The sequence below is a fragment of the Rana temporaria genome, chromosome 3, assembly GCF_905171775.1.
Source record: "Rana temporaria chromosome 3, aRanTem1.1, whole genome shotgun sequence".
Taxonomy (NCBI): Eukaryota; Metazoa; Chordata; class Amphibia; order Anura; family Ranidae; genus Rana; species Rana temporaria.
In genome coordinates, this window is record NC_053491.1 from 249,437,375 (window position 1) to 249,458,951 (window position 21,577).

Consider the following 21,577-nt stretch of genomic DNA (forward strand, 5'->3'; position numbering starts at 1 on the left):
GTTATTTTTAACAAAGAAATGTAGCAGAATACATTTTGGCCTAGATTATTTATTTGCAAAAACAGAAACGAAGAAAAATGCAAATTTTTTTCTCTCGAAATTTTCAACATTGTTTATTTAGCAAAACATAAAAAACCCAGTGATGATAAAATACCACCAAAACAAAGCTCTATTTGTGTGAAAAAAAATTATAAAAGTTTCATATTGGTACAGTGTTTCATGACAGTACAATTGTCATTCAAAGTGTGACAGAGCTGAAAGCTGAAAATTGGCCTGAGCAGGAAGGGGGTGAAAGTGCCCAGTATTGAAGTGGTTAAGAAGGAAATCTTGATTTTTGTTGCCCTTTTCTCTTTGACATCAGCTTATCACTGAGGACAAAAAAGAAAACATAACTTTAATAGCAGTGATGGTGGAGGAGGGAAAAGGGGATTTAAAAATAAATAAATATATATGTATTTTGTCACTCTAATGCGGTGTACACACAACCTTTTTTAATGGTCTAGAAAAAACTATTAGCTAGATTCAGGTAGAGTTAGGTCGGCGTATCAGTAGATACGCCGACCTAACTCAGAATCTGCGCCGACCTATGTTTAAGTGTATTCTCAAACAGAGATACGCTTAAACATATCTAAGATACGACGGCTTGCGCCGTCCTATCTTAGGTTGCAATATTTAGGCTGGCTGCTAGATGGCGCTTCCATTGCGGTCGGCGTAGAATATGGAAATCAGTAGATACGCCTATTCACGAACGTACGCCCGGGCTCCCCAGTACATTTACGCGGTTTACGTAACGCATTAGCAGGCCTAAAGTTATTCCATCAAATAGTTGGAATAGTAATGTTAAAGTATGGCCGCCGTTCCCGCTTCGAAATTCGAAAATTTTACGTTTGCGTAAGTCGTCCGTGAATAGGGATTTACGTTGTTTACGTCCACGTCGAAATCAATAGGCCCGTGCGGCGGACGATCGTTTTTAACCACTTAAGACTGGGACCAATATGCAGGTAAAGGACCTGGCCAGTTTTTGCGATTCGGCACTGCATCGCTTTAACTGACAATTGCGCGGTCGTGCGATGTGGCTCCCAAACAAAATTGGCGTCCTTTTTTTCCCACAAATAGAGCTTTCTTTGGGTGGTATTTGATCACCTCTGCCTTTTTTTAATTTTTTGCGCTATAAACAAAAATAGAGCGTCAAATTTGGAAAAGAAAACAATATTTTTTACTTTTTGCTATAATAAATACCCCCAAAAAAGATATAAAAAAACGTTTTTTTTCTCAGTTTAGGCCGATACGTATTCTTCTACCTATTTTTGGTAAAAAAAAATAGCAATAAGCGTTTATCGATTGGTTTGCGGAAAATGTATAGCTTTTACAAAATAGGGGAAAGTTTTATTGCATTTTTATTAATATTTTTATTTTTTACTGCTAATGGCAGCGATCAGTGATTTCTTTCGTGACCGCGACATTATGACGGACACATCGGACAATTTTGACACATTTTTGGGACCATTGTCATTTTCACAGCAAAAAGTACTATACAAATGCATTGTTTACTGTGAAAATGGTAATTGCAGTTTGGGAGTTAACCACTAGCGGGCGCTGAAGGGGTTAAGTGTGACCTCATATGTGTTTCTAACTGTAGGGGGACGGGGCTGGACTTGTGACATCATTGATCGTGTTTCCCTATATCAGGGAACAGACGATCAATGACACTACCACTGTGAAGAACGGGGAAGGTGTGTTTACACACACCTCTCCCCGTTCTTCAGCTCAGGAGGACTGATCGCGGGACAATGGCGGTGATCGGGTCCACGGGTCCCGCGTGCTTAAAGGGCCACGTACAGGTACGTGGATGTGCCCAGCCGTGCCATTCTGCCGATGTATATCGGCGTGAAGGGGTCCTTAAGTGGTTAATGACATTAAAAAAAAAAAAAAATGTTCACATTGTGAAAAACGGTCGTGTGTACGTAGCATAATTTACTTATTTATCTTCCCAGTCCAATCATTCACTCATTTAGCTTAGGAACAGCAGCTGGTAAACATATCCCAAGTTAAATGTTTGTGGTACAATATGAAGTAAAGAACAGAAAAACCTAAATGATGGTAACAGCATGGAAAGTGAGGTCTGTTTTTAAATCCATTGACACATTTGCAGTAATGTAACCAAACATGTCCTATTACATATAATGGAACATAATGTGACAGTTTACTAATGGATTGTATGTATTGTGTTATTTTCTGCTGCTGGCAAACAGCATGTACATTTCCTTCCTTAAGAGCTGGAATGTAGCAAAGCAAGAAGCAAGTTGTCTTGGTGCTGAGTAGAAAACAATTTATCTGCATTGTCCTTTGAAGATTTTCACTGTCACATTTGTAACCATCATGGAGGTGCGTAAAAAATGACAGTCAAATTCAAGTTTAAAAATGCTGGTAGACAAATTAGCTCTTTCTATGTTGAACATTTCACTCATTAAGATTATACTGTTCTTTGTTTCACCTTTGAGCAGTGGCGTAGCGTGGGTTGTCAGTGCCTGGGGCGAGGCAAGTAATTTGCGCCTCCCTGACCCATGGACTTACCTTTTTCAGCTAGCTCCAATCTGGTCACATGATCCACTGTGTGAGACAGCGGTGGCTGTAGGGAAGAGGAGAGTGTGCTTGATAATGACTGGTAAAGCCTGGAGTGGTGACATATTTATATGTTCCATCTGTTGTTGGTGCTCCCTCCTCTCCACACTTGTGACAGCGTCCCTCTAAATTTTGCGCCCAGGGCGGTGGTCCCCCTGGCACCCCCCACGCTACGCCACTGCCTTCAAGTGCTGTTTTTTGGTGTTTTTAGCCTTGTATTAGTCGAAAAAGTGAGGTTGCTTTAGTTGTGCTTTTATTTGTTTGATTATTTGCATCCAAAAAATATTATACGTATTCTAAAATAGATTCTTAGATAATTAATAATACAGTAAAACCTTGGTTTGCAAGCATAATAATTAGTTCCAAAAACATGCTTGTAATCCAAAGCACTTGTATATCAAAGCATTTTTTTTACAGGGTATAAAAGATAAGAGAGGCGCCTCTAAATGTAGCAATAAGCTGCTAAATGTTGTACCTTCATTAAATATAACCATATTGCTACACTTAGAGGCTCCTCTCTTCTTTTTTATACTCAGTTGTGAAATGACACTACTCTTATATCAAGACATCGCTTGTATATCAAGGCAAAATGTATTAAAACATTTTGCTCATCTTGCAAAATGCTCTCAAACCAAGTTACTCTCAAACCAAGGTTTTACTGTAATATTTATTTCAGTTTAATAATTATTGTCAGAAATTAGATGTGGTTTCACTAAGGATAACACATAAATAATACAGTTTAGATACAGTAGATGTGATATGATCAAGCATTTCTATATGGAACAAGTGGTAATAATTATGGCCATTTAATGTCCTAGTGAGTACACCCCTCACATTTATGTAAATATTTTATTAAATATGTTCATGTGACAACACTGAATTAATGGCATTTTGCTACACTGTAAAGTAGTGAGTATACAGCTTGTATAACAATGTAAATTTGCTGTCCCCTCAAAATAACTCAACACACAGCCAATAATGTCTAAACCGCTGGCAACAAAGTAAGTACACCTCTGTGTCCAAATTGGGCCCAATTAGTAATTTTCTATCCCCGGTGTCATGTGACTTGTTAGTGTTACAAGGTGTCAGGTGTGAATGGGGAGTCGGTGTGTTAAATTTGGTTTAATCACTCTCACTCTCTCATACTGGTCACTAGAAGTTCAACATGGCACCTCATGGCAAAGAACTCTCTTGAAGGGGTGGGGGGTCAGCCTTTCAATGCTCACACCATATGCCGCACTCTGCATCAAATTGGTCTGTAGGGCTGTGGTCCCAGAAGGAGGCACTTCTAAAGATAGTGCTGAAGTTTGCTGAAGACAAGCAGACTAAGGACATGGAGTACTGGAACCATGTCCTGTGGTCTAAAAGACCAAGATAAACTTATTTGGTTCAGATGGTGTTAACATGTGTGGTGGCAACCAGGTGAGGCGTACAAAGACAAGTGTGTCTTGCCTACAGACAAGCATGGTGGTGGGAGTGTCATGGTCTGGGGCTGCATGAGTGCTGTCGGCACTGGGGAGCTACAGTTCATTGAGGGAACCATGAATGCCAACATGTACTGTGACATACTGAAGCAGAGCTTGATCCCCTCCCTCTGGAGACTGGGCCACAGGGCAATATTCCAACATGATAATGACACCAAACACACCTCCAAGATGACCACTGCCTTGCTAAAGAAGCTGAGGGTAAAGGTGATGGACTGGCCAAGCATGTCTCCAGGCCTAAACCCTATTGATCAATTGTGGGACATCCTCAAACAGGAGGTGGAGGCGAGCAAGGTCTCTAACATCTACCAGCTCTTTAAAGGCATCATGGAGGAGTAGAAGAGGACTCCAGTGGAAACCTGTGAAGCTCTGGTGAACTCCATGCCCAAGAGGGTTAGAGCAGTGCTGGAAAATAATGGTGGCCACACAAAATATTGACACTTTGGGCCCAATTTGAACATTTTCACTTAGAGGTGCACTCACTTTTGCTGCCAGCGGTTTAGACATTAATGGTTGTGTGTTGAGTTATTTTGAGGGGACAGCAAATTTACATTGTTATACAAGCTGTACACTCATTACTTTACATTGTAGCAAAAGTGTAATTTCTTCAGTGTTGTCACATGAAAAGATAGAATAAAATATTTACAAAAATGTAAGGGGTGTACTCACTTTTGTGAGACACTGTATATTTTAGTAGTCTATAGCCACTGTTCTCAAAGCCGCAAGAGTTATTTTATTTGTGGTTGCTGTTTTATTATATGATTATTTTCTCTGGCACTGGCCTGGAATTGTTGCCTTTTCTGCATATTTAATGAAGACCATTTGTTATATGCTATTTTAGTTTCAAAGTCATTGTAAACCCTCACATTGTAAAAGATCATAATCCATTTGAAGTAGAAATCAAAACATTTGTTAATAGGTATAAAAAAACAATAGAATACTTTTCCCCCTTTTCTTTAAGTGATCACTTACCTTCTGTTCTTAGCTGCATAAGAGTTGGAAGGGGGGGGGGGGCAGAGACACTGAGCAGTACACTGATCTTCCCAGTGAATGGCTGTGCAGAGGGGTGTGTCAGGATAGGTCTGATCATTGAAAGAGAGAAGACCGAGTTTCCAGCTGTGCTGTCCTGCTTAGTCAATTCTTCATAGGAGAGTAGAGGGACTGACAGGAACACCAGGGATTTCACACAAAGGAAGTAATGCAAAGAGAACAGAATATTTTTTCATACAAGTACATGGTACAGCAGGCACATATCAGGAATATGAAATAATGGGTTTAAATATTCTTTAAAGTGTTACTAAACTCAGGACCCTGCATTCACTATACTTGGTCTCTCACAGTACACAGAACATGGAAATGCAATTATTATAGTAAATATAAACTGCTAAATACCTTTTCTCATCAGCAGTAGATAGCAACCTTGTGACTTCTATTAGTTCCTAGTAAAGGTTGTAGGAGGAGTTTTCATACTGCACTGTGCTGTCCTTTCAGGATCCAGGACCCCTGACCCTCTGTCTGGACAGTGCTGATTGTGCTGATCACATGAACTCTCCCAAGAACAAAAAAAAAAACTCTCTCTAGCAATACACACCAAACTGAGCATGTGCAGCCTGACTCCAAAGGCTCTGTCTTATACGGAAATGTTCTGGAGTCAGTGGAAGAGGGGGAGGATCTGTGCATACAAGATCAAGCAGCCTTTTTACACAATGCAGATGATTAACCCCTTAGGTTCCACAGTGAGTATAACAAGCATGCTTTACTGTATATAAACACTGATTTTACTCTTGTGGGTTTAGTAACACTTTAAGTTTCAGATTTTTAAAAAGCCTGACAGGAGCTCTGGGTTGTCAATTTGATAAGCAAATGTGTAAATACAAGAGGCTTATTTATTCTTACTTGGATGTTGATGTTCTCTGTATTTTTCTTCCTGATCTGTGCAGGAATCCGACATGAAACCATGCCTTTGTGAATGAGTTTTCTGTAAAAAAGACCAGTCACCGCTGCTCTCTGTCCTTGTGCAGGGTGATTTGTCTTGCAGCAGGCTATGTGCAGCACAGTGATAATGTCACTGCTACATTTAACCACTAGCCGACCGCCCACCGCCGTTCTACGTCGGCAAGTTGGCTCGGCTGGGCGAGAGCACGTAGTATAACGTCCTCTCTCCCAGCCGCCACGAGGGGCGCGCGCCCCCCGCTCGCCCCCGACTCCCGTGCGTGTGCCCGGCGGGCGCGATCGCCGCCGGGCACACGCGATCGCTCGGTACAGAGCGGGGATCGGGAGCTGTGTGTGTAAACACACAGCTCCCGGTCCTGTCAGCAGGGGAAATGCTGATCTTCGGTTCATACAATGTATGAACCGAGGATCAGTGTTTCCCCTAGTGAGGCCACCCCCCCCCCACAGTAAGAACACACCCAGGCATACTTAACCCCTTCCCCGCCCCCTAGTGTTAACCCCTTCACTGCCAGTGGCATTTTTATAGTAATCCAATGCATTTTATAGAACTGATCGCTATAAAAATGCCAATGGTCCCAAAAATGTGTCAAAAGTGTCCGAAGTGTCCGCCATAATGTCGCAGTACCGAAAAAAAAATCGCTGATCGCCGCCATTACTAGTAAAAAAAATATAATAAAAATGACAAAAAAATACCCCCTATTTTGTAAACGCTATAACTTTTGCGCAAACCAATCAATAAACGCTTATTGCGATTTTTTTTTACGAAAATATGTAGAAGAAAACGTATCGGCCTAAACTGAGGAAATTTTTTTTTTTTATATATTTTTGGGGGATATTTATTATAGCAAAATGTAAAAAATATTAATTTTTTTCAAAATTGTCGCTCTATTTTTGTTTATAGCGCAAAAACTAAAAACCGCAGAGGTGATCAAATACCACCAAAAGAAAGCTCTATTTGTGGGAAAAAAAGGACGCCAATTTTGTTTGCATGGTGCTTAAAGTGGAGGTTCACCCAAAAACTTAATTTTTAACATTAGATTGAGGCTCATTTTGTCAAGGGGAATCGGGTGTTTTTTTTTTTAAATCGAAGCAGTACTTACCATTTTTGAGATAGATCTTCTCCGCCGCTTCCAGGTATGGGCTGCGGGACTGGGCGTTCCTATTTGATTGACAGGCTTCCGACAGGCTTCCGACGGTTGCATACATCGCATCACGATTTTCTGAAAGTAGCCGAACGTCAGTGCGCAGGCGCCGTATAGAGCCGCACCGACGTTCGGCTTCTTTCTGCTACTCGTGACGCGATGTATGCGACCGTCGGAAGCCTGTCAATCATATAGGAACGCCCAGTCCCAAAGACCATACCCGGAAGCGGTGGAGAAGATCTATCTCTAAAACGGTAAGTATTGCTTCGATTTAAAAAAAAAACACCCGATTCCCCTTGACAAAATGAGCCTCAATCTAATGTTAAAAATAGTTTTTCGGGTGAACTCCCGCTTTAAATAACTCATTGATGAAAGAATACATATGTAGTAAATTGTCTTAGTCATGCTGTAAAATTTAGCAGAACAATACAGTATGCCGTGTGAGAACTGAAAAATAAACCTGGGTGTTAAAATCAGCATATCATGTATTGAACTAAATGCCCTATGCTTTTGTGAATTGCAGGTTATTGATTATACAAAAAACTCATATTGGAAATAAAATTATTTTTAAAAGTGCACCAATATAAAAATGAATCACAATTGTAGATACACAGGGGATACTCAAATTACAATATGCTTGCTTGCTTACCAGGAAGTGCCTATGTAATTTGAATTCCTCCTTTTTTTTGTTGGTGTTTATTAAAAGAAACAACAAAAGAAAAGCAAAAACAGTACAGGCTGTCATTAAAGCATGCAAGTACAGCAGCTGAAAAAATCAGGCAGTGTATAAATAAATGCATGAGTACATAACAAAAGTTCCCCAAAAACAAACATCATGGCCATACACACACACACACACACACACACACACTCAAAGTCACAGCACAAACGACCCCACATCAGCAGTATAACTCTATAGGCCCTCAAGCTATAAAACTTTTGTTTCATATGTAGCGGGATATCACCCTTTTTAATGTGATATAAAAGACTAACATTGCTGATCGTGAAGGATCTCAGCTCCCTCCAGTGGCCGAGATGAGTTAGAGCCACCTGTTGTTTACATTTTGTTCTGGTACCGCAGGGAATGTTGGGCAATTGAGTACATGGAGAGAAGAGACTCCATTTGCCCTGGCCTGTTATAGACTACATTACCCAGAGAGCAACTGTACAATCCCAGAATGCCTTGCCTTCCGCACGGCCTGCTGGGGGAGGTAATTTAAGGGAGATGACGTACTTGGCGCGCTCTCTCTGGACCACCTCTTCAACCAAGGAGGACACTGCCAGAAGTGTCTCCACGGGAGTAGGCCTAACTAAGGCCTACATACACCAGGGCGGAGCGCCTTTGAGAAGGAGAGACGGAACCTCTGACGGAGTGATCAGACGGGCTTCCAGTATCCCTGCGACCTGTCTGAGAACCGGAGGACTGTGACCGGAGATCGTGGACGGAGTGCCACAGAAGGACAAGGCCTGAATCGGTTGGGTGAGACGGGCACCTGCCCAAGACCTACTGACTGTGTTATTGGAGGGTGGACCGTCCACATTTGCCAGCGTGTTATCGTTATTTTGGGGGCTTTTTCTCAGTTTGTTTATTATCACCCTTGGATTACAAATTACCCCTTGCGTGCCAACGCATGCCTACGTTACCGTTGCTATACTTTGGTGAACTTCTTAGGGCAAGCCCTACTTTTGTATATCAATTTAAATTTGGGGAGGAGACTATGAACAATGCAGAAAAAGGCGTGTGCCGAATGGGGGCCCACGTCCTTCCAATGTAGTAAAATGGTTTTACGTGCATAAAATAACAATAGATGTAGAAGAATCCTGGCATGAGTACAAGGAACATGGTCATTTAGCACCCCCAATAGTCCAACTTCCGGAGTATGAGGTATCGGCAGGTGCAATTTGTTGGCAAAAAAGGCAAATAAATCCTTCCAGAAGGTTGAAAGTCCCGGGCAAGTCCAAAATATATGAAAGAAATCGGCAGCAATCATGTTACATCTAACACATGCAATATCTCAGCCCAGACCCATCTTAACCAGCCTAGCTGAATTGAAATACTGCTTAAACAGTCATGTACCTTTGCAAACATTTGTTAATGTTTAGTTTTGTTCCATGTGGCTGATTTTGGCACTACTATATAGATATTACATTTATGAGACCTGCCATAAAGTATATTGTACAGATATAGAGAAAATGCATGGCAGCTCCAGAGGCCAGGTGCCTGTACAGTATGGAACTACTATGGTAGTTGTGGCCAAAAGTTTTGAGAATGACACAAATATTAGTTTTCTCAAAGTTTGCTGCTAAACTGCTTTTCGATCTTTGTTTCAGTTGTTTCTGTGATGTAGTGAAATGTAATTACACACACTTCATAAGTTTCAAAGGCTTTTATCGACAATTACATGACATTTATGCAAAGAGTCTGTATTTGCAGTGTTGGCCCTTCTTTTTCAGGACCACTGCAATTCGACTGGGCATGCTCTCAATCAACTTCTGGGCCAATTCCTGACTGATAGCAACCCATTCTTTCATAATCGCTTCTTGGAGTTTGTCAGAATTAGTGGGTTTTTGTTTGTCCACCCGCCTCTTGAGGATTGACCACAAGTTCTCAATGGGATTAAGATCTGGGGAATTTCCAGGCCATGGACCCAAAATGTCAACGTCTTGGTCCCCGAGCCACTTAGTTATCACTTTTGCCTTATGGCACGGTGCTCCATCGTGCTGGAAAATGCATTGTTCTTCACCAAACTGTTGTTGGATTGTTGGAAGAAGTTGCTGTTGGAGGTTGTTTGGGTACCATTCTTTATTCATGGCTGTGTTTTTGGGCAAAATTGTGAGTGAGCCCACTCCCTTGGATGAGAAGCAACCCCACACATGAATGGTCTCGGGATGCTTTACTGTTGGCATGACACAGGACTGATGGTAGCGCTCACCTTTTCTTCTCCGGACAAGCCTTTTTCCTGATGCCCCAAACAATCGGAAAGAGGCTTCATCAGAGAATATGACTTTGCCCCAGTCCTCAGCAGTCCATTCACCATATTTTCTGTAGAAGATCAATCTGTCCCTGATGATTTTTTTTTTTTTTTTTTGAGAGAAGTGGCTTCTTTGCTGCCCTTCTTGACACCAGTCCATCTTCCAAAAGTCTTCGCCTCACTGTGCGTGCAAATGCGCTCACACCTGCCTGCTGCCATTCCTGAGCAAGCTCTGCACTGGTGGCAATCCGATACCGCAGCTGAATCTTTCTTAGGAGACGGTCCTGGCGTTTGCTGGACTTTCGTGGGCACCCTGAAGTCTTCACAAATGCAGTGGAATTTTTTTTTTTTATGGGATTAAGTTAATTTTCATGGCAAAGAGGAACTTTGCAATTAATTGCAATTCGTCTGATCACTCTTCATAACATTCTGGAGTATATGCAATTTCCCATCTCAAAAACTGAGGCAGCAGACTTTGTGAAAATTAGTATTTGTGTCATTCTCAAAACTTTTGGCCATGGCTGTATATCGCTATTGTATGTATAGCGATAGCAATGTAAGTCAGACTTTAAAACTGTGTTGCTACTAGGGTTGTCACCTCATCCCTTTAAACACATATTTCTGAGGCTAATGCAGATAAGGCACTAATTGAGTTTAATTATCACCTTAACCCCTTTCTGACCATCGCACGATGATATACATTGGCACAATGGCACGGCTGGGAAAATGGGCGCACCTGTACGTCCCCTTTGAATCACGGCTTAGTGGGCTCGCTCTCGCGCGCCACCGCATACTCCATGAGCAAGCATTTCCCTGTTTTACCTAGCAACCTGACAGGGAGCTACTGCTTCCTGCCATCTGGAGCAGTGATCTCATTCATGTTCTAGTGAGACAATCCCCCCTACAGAACACAGTGAGGGAACATGGTTAACCCCTTGATCGCCCCCTAGTGTTTAACCCAATCTCTGCCAGTGTCATTTACACAGTATTCAGTGCATTTTTATAGCACTGATCGCTGTATAAATGACAATGGTCCCAAAATAGTGTCATAAGTGTCCGATTACTAGTAAAAAACAATAATAATAATAAAAATGCCATAAATCTAGCCCCTATTTTGTAGACGTTTTAACTTTTGCGCAAACCAATCAATATACGCTTATTGAGATTTGTGTTCCCAAAAATATGTAGCAGAACACATATCGGCCTAAACAGATGAATACGATTTTTATTTTTATTTATTTTTTTGGAAATGTGTTAAAGCAGAAAGTAATTTTCTTTTTTTTTATTGTTCTGTTGGACTATGTATCTCAAGGCACATAATTGTATTTTAAGTAGTGATGGCTGGATTGTGGATCAGGTTATTTAAAGGGCCAGATTCAGGTAGACTTACGACGGGCGTATCAGTAGATACGCCGTCGTAAGTCCGAATCCCCGCCGTCGTATATTTAAGCGTATTCTCAAACTGAGATACGCTTAAATATTGCTAAGATACGACCAGCGTAAGTCTCCTACGCTGTCATATATTAACAGCATATTTACGCTGGCCGCTAGGGGCGTGTACGCTATATTTACGCCTAGAATATGTTAATCAGCTAGATACGCCTATTCACGAACGTACGCCGTCGCAGTAAAGATACGCCGTTTACGCAAGGGGTTTTCAGGCGTAAAGATAAACCACCAAAAAACATGGAGCAATGTTAAGTATGGACGTCGGAACCGCGTAAAATTTTTCAAGTTTTACGTAGTTTGCGTAACTCGTCCGTGAATGGGGCTGGCCGTAAGTTACGTTCACGTCGAAAGCATTGACGATTTGCCAACGTCATTTGCAGCATGCGTACTGGGATACGTCCACGGACGGCGCATGCGCCGTTCGATCGAAACGTCATTTACGTGGGGTCACACTTAATATACCTAAAACACGAGCACAGCTTCAACATTTGAATTAGGCGGGCTTACGCCGGCCCTAATACGCTACGCCGCCTTAACTTCGGGCGCAAAAACTTTGAGAATACCATACTCGCCTCTCAAAGTTACAGCGGCGTAGCATATAGGAGATATGCTACGCCTGCCTAAAGGTATGTGAATCTAGCCCATTATATACAATGTATACCGCATTAAATCTGACTAGCACAGATCATAGTGGGGTTCTCATTCACCCTGTGCCCCTATTAGAGACACAGGGCCATCTACACATAAGAGGCGTCGGGGAAGCTGAAACAGGAGTATCTCATACTTTCTAAGAGCTTCTGGGTTCCATGGGCCCTCCCGTTACAATAACTTAGGCTTCTTTCACACGGAGACTCTTTGCGGGCGGTTTTAATCCTTCTTTGGCCGCTAACGGGGGTTTAAAGTGCCCCGCTGGCGGCCGAATAGCGCCGCTATTTTTAACACCAATGCCTCAGTGTGAAAGTAGCCTAAAGGCAAAACATTTTGGATGGAGTGGAGAGGGATTAACACACCTGTCAGGTTTTATTGCTGTCTGTGCTTCCGTTATGCCGTTTACACATGGTCAGAATTTCCGCCAAGAAAAGGTTGATGTGAGCTTTTGATCGGAAATTCCGACCATGTGTAGGCCCCATCGGACTTTTTCTGGTTCTCAAATTTTCCGACGGGATATGTTCTTGTCGGAAATTCCAATTGTGTGCAATTCCGATATTGCTCTGAATCAATTTGACGCATTCTCGGAATCATTGGACTTCATTTTTCTTGGCTTGTTGTAGTGTTGTACGTCACCGCATTCTTGATGGTCAGAATTTTGTGTGACCTTGTGTATGCAACACAAGTTTGAGCCAAATTTCCGTCGGAAAAAAATAAAAAATGTTACTTGTCGGAATTTCCGATCGTGTGCACACGGCATTAGAGTTACTGGCCCGGATTCACAAAGCACTTACGCCGACGTATCTCGAGATACGCCGCGTAAGTGTAACTATGCGCCGTCGTATCTGTGCGCCGTGCCCACAGAACTAGATATGCCTGAAAATATTCTTCATCCGACCGACGTAACTTTCCTACGCCGGCGTATCTTGGGCATATATTTACACTGGCCGCCTCATTGCAAATATGCAAATGAGAGAGATACGTCGATTCACGAACGTAGTTGCGCCCGGTGCATAATATACGCGGTAAGCCTGAAGGAGAGATATGGGGTCTTATTGACCCCACATCTCTCCATAAAGAGGACCTGTCACATTGATTCCTATTACAAGGGATGTTTACATTTCTTATAATAGAAATAAAAGTGATAAAAAAAAAAAGTGTAAAAATAAAAAATAAATGAAGTAAAATAAAAATAAAATTATATATATTTTTTTAAAATGCCCCTGTCCCCGGTAGCTCCAGCGCAGAAGCGAACACATATGCAAGTCCCGCCCACATATGTAAACGCCGTTCAAATCCCACATGTGAGGTATCGTCGCGTGCGTTAGAGCGCGTGCAACAATTCCAGCACTAGACCTCCTCTGTAACTCAAAAATAGTAACCTGTAAAAAAATTTAAAGCATCGCCTATGGAGGTTTTTAAGTACCGAAGTTTGGCGCCATTCCATGAGTGTGCGCAATTTTAAAGCGTGACATGTTAGGTATCTATTTACTCGGCGTAACATCATATTTCACATTATACAAAAAAATTGGTCTAACTTTACTGTTTTGTTATTTTTTTTTCCCCCCAAAAAAGGCGTTTGAAAAATGATTGCGCAAATACCGTGCGAGAAAAAAAGTTGCAATGACCGCCATTTTGTTCTCTTGGGTGTCTGCTAAAAAAATATATAATGTTTAGGGGTTCTGATTAATTTTCTAGCAAAAAAATTGTGATTTTTACATGAAGGAGAGAAGTGCCAAAAAAGGGCCCGGTGTGCAAGTGGTTAAATCATATTACCCAGTAAGAAAAAAGTGTAAATAATTAAAAAGAAAAATATACAAATAAAATAATAGAAATAAGAAAAAAACTTTCTCGACAGTCCCATTGCATAGGTCAAATATTTAACTACAATCACAAACCTGTAAACATAGCAGTTACACTAATTCCCTTTTGCACAGACCTGACTCACTCTTAGCTTAGTGCCTCAATTAGAATTTACGCAAAAAGATTTTTTTCTCCCTTGTGAAATGTGATGTAATGTCCAAGATGAAGAAAAAAAAAAGCTCCCAAAAACTAAAAGGTCGGCTTTGACTTTGGGCTTTACCTCTTTGCTGTCATATGTAAAATATGCATTTATCATATATGGTATCCTTGTACGCAGAAGATGATTCTATTTTGAGGTGAATATGTGTAGATGTGTTAACTGTGTAAACATAGCATTATCAGAAATGACTGATTTTTTTCTTTTAAGTTTTAATTTTCCTAATTGAAACCAATAAAAAACATGCATTTAACCACTTCCCTACCGGCCCATAGTAAAATGACGTCCACAAAGAACCTCTGCCGTTCAGAGTGGACGTCATATGACGTCCTGGGCTTTGTTGGGGGATATCTGAATGATGCCTGCAGCTAGAGGCATCATTCAGATATCCTTCTAAACTGCCGGCGATTCTGCACAACGTAAGAACGATCATAGCGGCGGTTCCGCCGCTAGATCGTTCTTACAGGCGGCGGGAGGGGACATCCCCCCCCTCCCGCCGCCATCCGGTGCTTCTCCGGGCTCTCCCGTGCCATCGGGGGCCCGGAGAACGAATCGTCCGGCGCGCGCAGGAAGCATAGAGATGACTGGTGACCAGATGGTCACCAGTCATCTCTATGACCGTCGGAGGACCCGGGCGCGATGTGATGACGTCACGCCCGGGTCCCCGTAAGTAAACAAAGCCGCGATTGCGGCTGCTAAGCAACAGCAAGCATGAGATCGGTGAATTTTTTTCACCGATTTCATGCTTTCCAGCCTGGAGGAGAGATGTGGGGTCTTATTGACCCCGCATCTCTCCATAAAGAGTACCTGTCACACACATTCCTATTACAAGGGATGTTTACATTCCTTGTAATAGGAATAAAAGTGATCAAAAAAAAAAAAAATTAAAAAAAAAAGTGTAAAAAAAGAAATAAATATAAAAAAAAAAAAAAAGAAATAAAATTTATTTTTTTAACGCCTCTGTCCCCGGTAGCTTGCGCGCAGAAGCGAACGCACACGCAAGTCCCGCCGACATATGTAAACGCCGTTTAAACCACACATGTGAGGTATCGCCGCGTGCGTTAGAGTGCCAGCAACAATTCTAACACTAGATCTCCTCTGTAAATCTAAACTGGTAACCTGTAAAAATTTTCAAATCGTTGCCTATGGAGATTTTTAAGTACCGAAGTTTGGCGCCATTCCATGAGTGTGCGCAATTTTAAAGCGTGACATGTTAGGTATCTATTTACTCGGTGTAACATCATCTTTCCTATTTTACAAAAAAATTGGGCTAACTTTACTGTTTTTTAATTTTTTTAATTCATGAAACAATTTTTTTCCAAAAAAAAGGCGTTTGAAAAATTATTGCGCAAATACCGTGCAAGATAAAAGGTTTCAATGACCGTCGTTTTATTCCCTAGGGTGTCTGCTAAAAAAACATATATAATGTTTGGGGGTTCTGCGTAATTTTCTAGCAAAAAAATTATGATTTGTACATGTAGGAGAGAAGTGCCAGAATAGGCCTGGTATGGATGGGTGTATAACTGCCCTGTATGGAAGAGGTTAAACCAGCTACAACATTTAAACACTAGAACTACCGTAAGTAGAACATTTTAATAAGAGTTCAGATTGGTCACTGTAAGCTACAACTCTGAGTTTGTGCACATTTTTCTTTTCTTACCTTTATGAATTAGCCAGGACATTGCTAGATCCTGGCATCCAGGGCATTTCTATTGAGGGCTTCAGGTTCCATTTGCCATAATTTCAACAATTGAGGCAATTATGCTATATATACTGTAGATACACCTGTTTCAATTTTGTACATCCATTCCCTTCCTTCACCAGTGACTACATTTTGCTGTCTTAAATTGTAGAATTATTTTAGATAATTTAGTTATTTAGATAATCTGGCATTTTAATGAACTCCTTGGTTTCTAAATTGATATGTACTTTACAATGCATGTTTCTTATATTCTATATAATTCCCATATCTGATAATATATGCACATTGGGCTTTTGGAACATTATTCACTTTATTAACTTTTTAATTTACTTTCTTTTTTTTTAACTTAACTAATCTTTTTTGTGTAAAGAAATTTCATATATGTGATTTTTATGTTCACTATTGTCATGAAGGAGCATTTTTTTTTCAATGCAAGTGAAAGCCATTTCTGAGTACCACAAAGGAAACATATCAAATCGATGAGAGAAGCAGCCTCATCCCCTTTTTATCACTGTGTACCGCAAACCCTGTAGGTGCGCAGTGATGCCTCAGGTTTTTTAGGGTGCCAGAAACTCTCCTGGAATTAGCCTCTCTGCTGTTTAAACTATTGTCAGTAAATTTTGAGATTTTAGAGAGTTAGTAAAAGAATTAGACATAGTTAGAATTATACATAGTGCTATAAACTCTAATAATTAGCTAACTTTTTTCTTGTAGTTACTTGCTACATATTCAATAACATATACTATTTTCTCTATACAGTACTGTATAATTCTCCTGGAATGTGTAGTTTAGCTGATATATTATATTAGAATTATATATATATATATATATATATATATATATATATATATATATATATATATATATATATATATATATATATATATATATATATATATATATATATATATATTTTTTAAATAAAGATGTCCAATTGCACAAATTGCACAAATTAATTTCAAGGGAAGAGACTATTTTTCTTAAAGCCTCCTGAGCCATATTAGATATTTGAAGTGGATCGTTTAGTTTATATAAAAAAAATACCAATTTACTTTATATAATTAATAAAAATATTAATAGAACTAATATTATTTATATATATATATATATATATATATATATATATATATATATATATATATATATATATATATATATATATATATATATTAGATATTTGAAGTGGATCGTTTAGTTTATATAAAAAAATACCAATTTAGGCTATATAATTAATAAAAAAAAGAATGGAACTAATATTATATATATATATATATATATATATATATATATATATATATATATATATATATATATATATATATATATATATATATATATATATATATATATATATATATATATATATATATATTAGATATTTAAAGTGGATTGTTTAGTTTATATATAAAAAATACCAATTTAGGTTATATAATTAATAAAAAAAAATAGAACTAATATTATATATATATATTAGTTCTATTATTTTTTTAAATTAATTATATAACCAAAATTGGTATTTTTTTATATAAACTAAACGATCCACTTCAAATATCTAATACGGCTCAGAAGGCTATAAGAAAAATAGTCTCTTCCCCTGAAATTAATTTGTGCAATTGGACATCTTTATTTAATTTGTTACAGCCTGAATATACAATCAAGAACAACTGGTAATTCCTGCTTTGTGCATATGTGTATTAATTGCTTTAATTTTAAATGTATTTTTATATCTTGCTATGAATTGAGATAACTCACCAGTAACGTCCATAATATGCACAAATGTATTTTTCAGTCTCAGAAGTATATGTGTTTCACTGACTGGACTTGTTACTTGGCTGACTGGTTAATAGAAGGCTCCACCATGTGGTTGATAAGAAGATTACAGTCTACTATCTTTACTGCTTGTGATATATGGTTTGCTGCATTAGAACTATACTGTAGTGAAGAAATATGGTGAACTAAAGTCACAAATAAATGCTGGACACCCAAATGTGTCTGACTGTAGCTTTCCCATTGCAATAAGTCTCTTCACTGTCCTGCTGGAGTCCCTGGATATTGTGAATTCCTGGGTTATGTGTATTGTGTATATATACCCTCTTTCCTTGTGATGTAATGCAGGTGATGTCATGCATAGGATAGTGTACCTGTTTGCATATGTGAAATATTAGAGCTTTACAACAACATGCTGCTACAGTTGCAGTCCAGGGACCTCGCCTGTGGAATGCACTACCAACCACCATCCGACTGGAGTCGGACCACTTGACCTTCAGGAGAAAGATTAAAACTCATCTCTTCTGAGGTCAAGGGGTTCCTTACCCATGAAATGGATACAGCGCCCAGAGGCGATTCAGTTTGCATGTGTTGCGCTTTACAAGTCTCTCTCTCTCTCTCTCTCTCTCACAGTTTGATGTAAGCAACGCAACCTTTTTGTGTTTCAGATCTTCACAAAACTGTAACTAAACATTTAACCCGGTTCACACTGGGGCAACTCGTCAGGCGACACAGCCGCCTGACAAGTCGCGTCCCATTGTAGTGAATGGAACCGTTCTAATAGGAGCGACGCAAGTTGCTCCGACTTAGAAAAAGGTTCCTGTACTACTCGGGGGGCGATTCGGGGCGACTTGCATTGACTTCAATACTGAAGTCATTTTGCAAGTTGCCTCTCAAGACGCCTTGAGATCACCTTGCCGAATCGCCCCCAAAGTCGGGTCGCCTGTGTGTGAACCGGCTCTTTTAGGCTGGCTATGTGATTATCAACTTTTCAGTCTGGGAAGAAAATATTACTCTTGTTGTTTATACTGGAAGCTGATTACATTTGTACAGTTTTCAAGATCAATATTTACAGTACTCTCCTAGAGAAACTCAAAAAAGTTAACGTTAGATATCCTTACTGTCACATTTACCTGGCCTGGATGCAAATGACCACATAAGTGTTTCCGCAAGGTTGAAATAAATGTGTAAAAATATATCCAAAAATGAAGAACATAGGAACAGCTCCAGAAGCACATAGAAACTTGGTGGCATAAAACTGGAATTAAAGAACCACATATGTATCTAGTGCATTGCATACTAGCACATTATGAAATACTCACCTTCGAATGAAACCCTCTCAGCGGCGCCTGGTCACCGCAGAGAGAGCTGACATCTTCTCCCATCCTTTCTTCTGGGATTGTGGGCTCTGGCGCTGTGAGTGGCCAAAGCCATGATGGCGTCACTCCCACACATGTGCACAGGAGTTCTCAGTTCCGATGTTCTGTCAAAATAGATTTTGATGAGTTTTGACAGAACACTGGCTAAGGAGTGAAAAAGTTGTCGCCGCCTTGGAGGCTGCCATGTTGTTGGTTATTGGCGGGCAGACTAACAATGTCCACTCATTATATCCCTACCGGTGTTCTGTGAAAACAGCCAAGTCGTTGAAATCTGCAATTACTGCTGCTGGAGAATTTGGTGAGTTGGCTGTTTTGGAAGAACACCGGCAAGAAGCTCTGAAGTTGCGGCACAGTATGACGAACCTTCAGAGCGCATGCACCACTGAAGTCAGCGGCTGCATGCAGGGTGAATATCTCCTAAACTGTGCAGGTTTAGGGGATATTCAATCTACCTACAGGTAAGCCCTATTATAGAATAACATAGCAGGGTTTACAACCACTGTAAATCAATGGATCCTCCTCATTTTCTTTTTAGTTGCTTGTCTGTAAAGGTGTCCATAGACATAAGGCCCAACTGTTTAGGACAGCATATATGCCAAGAGATACCTTAAGACAAGCATCGATCTGGCCATTCTCCAAAGGCTCTGACAAGCTTAAAACCAAACTCCAGCCAAAAGCCTAATGCCCCATACACACGATCGGAATTTCCGGTCGTGTGTAGCCCCATCTGAGTTTTTTCATCGGAAATTCCAATGAATTCCATCAGACTTTAGATATAGATATATTTTTCCAATTGAATTCCGATGTGATTTGGCCGAGCAAAAGCCTGATCGTGTGTACAGCATAAGTCCCCTTTCACATCTAGGCGTTTTGTCGCCTGTAGTGCGACGCCGCTGCCGCCAGAGGGATGAAAAGACATTGCCCTCTATGGAGATGGTTCACATCTCCACGCCGAACGCCTGCCGCCTGTCGCCTGCCGCCTGAAAAAAGGTCCCGGACCTTTTTTTCAGGCGGCTTTCGGCGTTCGGGAACCATCTCCATAGAGGGGCACATCTAAGGGCACATCTAGGCGGACAATCGCAGCGTTTTGTCGCTGCAAATCGCGGTACAAAACGCCGCTATTTGCCGCCGCAATTCGCGCGACAAAACGCCGCGAATTTGTCTGCCTAGATGTGAATGGAGCCTAAGGCCCCGTACTCACGACCAAACATGTCTGCTGAAACTGGTCCGCAGACCAGTTTCAGCAGACATGTTTGGCCGTGTGTTGGCCCGAGCGGACCATTTTCAGGCGGAGCGGACAGGTTTCCAGCGGACAACTGTTTCCCGGACTTGCTTTAAAACAGTCCGCTGGAAACCTGTCCGCCCGGACATGTACGGTCGTCTGTACATCGAATTGGATTAGACCAAAGTACACTGCACGGTACTTGGGAGCAGCAACACCACGCCAAGGCTCCAATTATGTCGCTGTACATTCATACACCTTTCACACGGCAGAGGGTGACACCCCTTTGCTGGCAGGAGTGAACCCCCCCCCCCCCCCATTCACACACCAGTCACACTAATCTGCACACCTCACCGTGTGCATTTTGTTGAAAAAAAAAAAAACTAAAAAAAATACAAATTGCCCTGGCTGCTCCCACGTCCACGGCTCCTCAACTGCCTGGTTGAGGGGGGGGTTGCATCAGGTGGAGGAGCATCCACCGGGGCTGGAGGCCTGCCCTCTAATGCCACCACTATCCTCCTCAGGAGATTGTTGGTCTCTGTCTGGACTCCCACAATGGCAGCTGTGTGGCCCTGGACTGACTCATTTAGGGACTGCACCTCTGCCACAAGGCTTGCCTTGGTGGTCTGTAGATCCCGCAAACACGAGATTGTTGCAGTGGTGTTGCCTGCAAAGTCCTGAAGAACATCTGTGACGTGTCCCCTCTCCCCAAGGCTGGCAGCCACTCTACTAATGTCCTGGGCCATCGCACCCATAAGGCGGGTCTGGTTGTCCTGTGCAGTGGTCAGGGTCACAGGCAGGAATTCGGAAACCCCACTGCTTTTCCTCGTTGCCTTCCTGGACCCACGAGAGGCTTCAGGCCTGGCATAGGGGGAGGGATTAGAGGGAGTGGGTGGGTTGGGGATGGAGACAGAGGGAGTGGGTGGGTTGAAGATGGAGACAAAGGGAGTGGGCGGGTTGGATATGGAGTCAGAGGAAATTGTGGATCGTGGGCTTGATGTCCGGGATGGACCAGCCAAGGTTGACAAATCCTCCTGGAAGAGGGACAGTGACCCCCCCCAAATGCTCCACATCTTGAATAACCTCCTCAATGGAGGTGTGGCTACCACTCTCCTCCACCAATGCCGCTTGCCTTCCCTGGGGGTCAGGGGCATCTTCATCTGATGAAGAGGGTGTGGGCCGGGCAGGGGCATCATCATCAGGGGATGGTGTGGGCT